Source organism: Trachymyrmex septentrionalis, unplaced genomic scaffold (assembly GCF_001594115.1).
Source record: "Trachymyrmex septentrionalis isolate Tsep2-gDNA-1 unplaced genomic scaffold, Tsep1.0 scaffold62, whole genome shotgun sequence".
Taxonomy (NCBI): Eukaryota; Metazoa; Arthropoda; class Insecta; order Hymenoptera; family Formicidae; genus Trachymyrmex; species Trachymyrmex septentrionalis.
Genome location: NW_017305800.1, coordinates 832,958 through 838,017, shown reverse-complemented (window position 1 = coordinate 838,017; position 5,060 = coordinate 832,958). Strand labels below are relative to the sequence as shown.

Below are 5,060 nucleotides of genomic sequence, written 5' to 3'. Positions count from 1 at the left end.
AGGAAGTTCTTTGATGTCGGCCACTGTTACCGACTAGCACTAATATTATCTTTTTATCTTTTTGTTCCTGATTTTTGTTCTTGATTAATGTTCTGAAGCTGACATGTTTTGGCAGACATTTTTTATCAATGTGCAGAAATGCTCGTTCCAATTAATTTGATCGCAGATTAGTGAGTTCGCGTCGCGGTTATCGAAGGATCTTGGGGGTTTTTGTTGAAAGATAAGAGCTCCCAGTGAGTTGGAATATTTATTTATTATACGAGCGAAACGCGAGATACTTTGTTAAACTCGATCGTGGAACAGAAGTTGCGCAAGAATAAATTCGTTCTCGAAGTTAAGAATATCCTCTTGCAGTTTTGCCTGCTGATTATCGCTTTTTCGGCTTTTCTCCATTTCTCGGTCGCTATCTTCTGTAACAGAAATTTAAGCGATTATGTTTAATAGTTATATACGGAGCATCGTATGGAAGTTTTGAAAAAGTTACTAATATTTTATCTGGCATTTTATTGTAGATGTAATCGAATAGCGAACTGATGTTCTATCAATGTAACTTTAATTTTGGTTTAACTTTCTCTCCTTAGTTCTAAACATTAGGAAGAGATGAAGAATAAATTAAATCGAAATTAAAGTTAATTTATATTGACAGAAGTGTTCATTAGGTGATAAAGAAAGATGTAAGTAAATATAAGAAAGTGCAGGATATAAATAGAAAGATCAGATATAATTGCATTCTCTTATTGAGTCTCATTTTCCACTTTTGTAGAAAGTAGATTCAAGGTGTCGTAATTTCAAGGCGGAAGCGGAATGCGTTACGGTAGAACGGCGATAATAACAATGATAACGTATTGTTGTCGCGCTCGACCCCGCGTAAATCGGCGCGGATATTTTACGGCAGCGCGAGCAGATTACAGGCTCAATTAGCATGAGGACTACATAATTAATAACTTGATTAATGCGTCGAAGCGGAACGTCTGTCCATTCGTGCTCGTCAGATCCGGCCTGCTGCGGCTCGCCAACTCGTGGATATCTCGCGTTTACGTCGGCAGTCGATTGCGTCGTAATCGATTATACTGCGTCGTATAATGTCGCTACCGATCGCTTATGCTTACCGCTCATCGCGTCGGCACGGCTCGCTTACGTTTATGTATGTTTAGGCCCGTTGCCGCGGGGCAAAACTCATTAGCGAGCCATTTCATATTCCGGAAGGGAAGTTGGACCGGCTGACGATCGGTTCGTGCACCGGTTAGCCATTAATTCCGGTCAATTGTCAGATACACCGTCAGATACATTGTCAATTATCACATTGAAAATCTGGCAATATTGAATGTCACGGCAGTCGGTCGTAGATGTCTATCAGCTGTGCATTATGCGTTTCGAATTCCCGATACGACGGCCACGAGGATCGTTGACAAACGTGTATGAATGTCATAAAATTTCAGAGATTTAACTCTCTCTCTCTCTCTCTCTCTCTCTCTCTCTTTTTCGTGATTGAATTTAATTTTTGTTAATTCTCCGCCGGCAACCTGGGGTCTTTAAAGTTATTGATATTTTGGTTGTGAATTCTGGTAAAATTTAATTTGTAAGAAATAGGGAAAATATAATCTGATTTATATAATGTAAAAACTTTTTATTAAAGTTTTGTCAACTGTATCAGAATTTTTTTACATATATAATCCGGAATAATAAAAAAATTGTTCTGTTTCTCGAAGATTCTTATTGCTGATGGAAGAGAGTTGAAATTTTAATGTCGCTAGGAGGGGGTTAAGTTTAATAAATAAGGAAGTTTAAACAAATGAAGTTGAAGTTAGTAAATAATAGATATAAAATTTCTAGAAAAGAGATTCTTTAGGTCTGTTCGCGTTGCCTTCATTTTTTGCACTCAATATTTTTCCTTTTTTTTCTCTCCATCGCCCGACTATGCATATATCTATCTGATTTTAAGTATATAATTTTTGGGAATTTCAAGCAACGCGAACAAACCTATTGTATCTTCTAAAAAAAAAATTCATAATTTGACCGAGAAGAACAGATTGAAAAACGTAATTGAGAATAATCTTATTTAAATATTAATTATCTCTCTCTGGGATCTCGTCAGCATGAGAACTGGCGTGGTTTCGTTTTCGTGAGACCGTAGCTCGAATCGAATATCGCCATAGTGCCTTGGGTACTTCCCCAAACAACGTTCTTTCCTAAATGTACCCGCAGCACAGACGCAGCAAATTAGAAAAACGAGCTACTTCCGTATACAGGTACTCCGTGGTGTATATCGTACATTTATCAACGGCGAAGACGGGGAGGCTGATCTCGAAAGACAAGCGCGATTGAGTTACGTTGATTTTATTCCGCATTATTCTACCCAGGAATCGCTCCTTGGCCGAATCAGTTTTATTTTCCGGGTTGCCGATATATACGCGCGTCGAACGGCAGCTCTCTGGCTGGCTCGCTGGCTGGCACGCCGGGATTAACGTCATTGCGGTTTTTAAGCAGGCAATTTCCTAATTCGGTGCCCGGGGATCCCTGATTTATCGCGCTTTTGCCAGTTATTCCGTACTGCCGGTGATTTACGACGGAGTTCCGTCTCCGCCCCGCTACTTCTTCTTCCTTTTCCTCTTCTGCTTCTTCTGCCGCGACCGTCCGCCGACGACGATGACGACGACGACGACGACGACGACGACGACGACGTGTCCTCTTCTTCTCGTTTCTCGTTCTTGTACGGGATCAGCCTTAGAGGGTGCATCTCGACGAAGTTGTATCACGTCGAGTTCGCGAAAAGTCCTCGTTTTTTTTCCCCCCTCAGAGATGATGCAGATCGCGGAACTTTGGTTTGAAGTGAACAAAGTTGGGATCGCGATTGCGAGGAAATCCTCCTCTCCTTGTATGGAGGATTCGCGTTCTGACAATTGTAATAATACAATTTGTGATTGTTTGAGATATTTTACAATTCTGTTCAAGTTTCCTTAAACTTATTTCGTAGCATACGAAATACCTACGTAAGTAAATTAATAATTTTTTTATACTCTACACACACGATAAGGTACTTTAATCTTTTAGCTAACAGAGAAAGATTTATTTACGTGAAATTAGACAAAATTTATGTGAGATTAGGTAGGCCTTTTTTAATTGCGAATAAAATAATTGACTATTGTAACATTAAGAACTGTTGCGATCTCGTTTCTCTTCTTCATTAAAACAAGCATCTACATAAAAAACGCGACTCCTTTTTTTTCCGCGCGGTAAATGCCACGCATCGCGTTTACCTGCATTTCGTGCCAGGACAAACAACATTACCGTTACTTGGAAGTTAATTAGATAATTAATTGGAAGTTGTTACGGAGGAGGCGCCACGTCCGCACGCAGCCGTGCGAAATTTCTGATAAATCATAGGAAGACGTGCGTTTCGGAAGAATGCAGTCTATGCGATTAGACGGCTCGAACAACGCGACGGTGAGATGCAATCCACCGCGGCGTTGTATGTACAATAATCAGTTAGCGCGTGGTTTCTGCCGCTCCTCCTCGATCGCCTCCATATCGCCTCGGTCCTTTCCCGCGCATTTATTTTTAATCAAGGGCTCAGAAGGTTACGAAGGAACCTTTACCATGATATAGGCTCTTCGAGGTTTTTGCCCCCTTCCTCGCCGGTGAATATGGCGAGTGGGTTCAACGTACGGCGTGCGTTTATCGAATGCGTGGATTTTCCAGTGCGTGTCTATGCGCGCGCCCGCACGTGGAATTCTGAGGCGAATCCTATGGGAAGTCTCTTCCTTCCGAGGGGAATTATAAACGACGGATCTTCTGTAAATGCGCGCCGCTCGATAATTAGTTCTAATCAACGTTTAATCGCCGACCGCCGCGCCGTAGCGAAGCGCGGCGCAATCAATGCGTTCCCATCAAACGCGCCACAGTTTTAATATCGCATGCGTGATACGTGTAACGTGCGTAAAAAAAAGCGTACGGATTTTTCGCCGTCTATTTTCACGGAGAAAAATTATGCGATTGCGACGCGAGTTGTGGATCTTCAATTTTTCCAGATGTGATGTAATCGACATTTATATTTCGTGGGCATTTTTAAGAAAAATAAAGCATGCTCCGATTAAATGGGGTAAAATAATAATATGTCCTACACGCGAGTTGGGATTCGGAGTTGGATTCGATCGCGATTTTTGTGACTTCGTTCGGCTGTACTTTCCGGGAAAACATGGAACTCTGATGTAAACTGCGCTTCGCACGCCTCAGATATTTCGCGTCGTTCTCGTCGTCGGCGAAAGTATATTTTTTCACGACTCGATGAAATGAACGGGTCCGGCCCGTTCATCGTTCCTTTGTTATCGTTGAGAGAACGTCGAAACTGTTGTTTCTCTGCGCGCAAAAACAGGGAGAGATGCGGGAGATGGAGGCGATTCACGGTGGACTGATCATCGCGCGAAAACAAGAGCAGCTTGTTTTCGCGGCAGGCAAACTTGATCGGTTTGCGTGCCGCGGAATACCGCATGCGAGTTTGCGTTAAAAAAAGAAAATACATCCGAAAAAAAAATATTCGGTTGCTGTTTCGTCCCCCCTGCGAATGCATCGGGAAAGAAAAAGGTCTTTCGAAAGATTCGTAAACGGAATTGAGGTTCTGTAGATATTTTGAAAATCTATAACGTCGCAAGAAAAAAAAAATGTAATCACTGACAAAAGCGATTACTCGAACTCTTTTAAAAATTTATGAGCTTAAACATTTTTTTTTTTTTTTCTTTCATATACTGCCGTTATATATATTTTTTTTCACTCTATTCCAAATTTTATTGTATTTTATTAACGTGTCTTTATTAACAAAAATTACGTTCATTAAATATGATGGAATACAGAAAAATTATTTTAGTGTTTTCTGAGGAAAATTATAGTTGCATGTATTTATACAAATCAGACAAGCTCGCGCTCATTAGGATACTCTCGGGAGGCCACCCTCTTTCGGATTCTCCTGCGTTGACGTTACTAAATGTATTTGTGCGTCGCGGAGGAGGGTGAGCGAGGGTGGAGCAAAACGCAAGAGTAGAAGGGCTTCGTGGAAGGATAGAGGG

At 41.3% G+C, this 5,060-nt stretch overlaps 1 long non-coding RNA gene across 1 annotated transcript in view; it reads right to left on the bottom strand.

Annotated features, from left to right (window-relative positions):
• Positions 1 to 81: 81 nt before the first annotated feature.
• LOC108752792 overlaps positions 82 to 5,060 on the bottom strand; it is an 82,138-nt gene continuing 77,159 nt past the window's right edge. The window contains exon 3 of the long non-coding RNA XR_001939583.1: positions 82 to 410. This is a non-coding gene — a long non-coding RNA (uncharacterized LOC108752792). The remainder of the gene's footprint in view (positions 411 to 5,060) is intronic.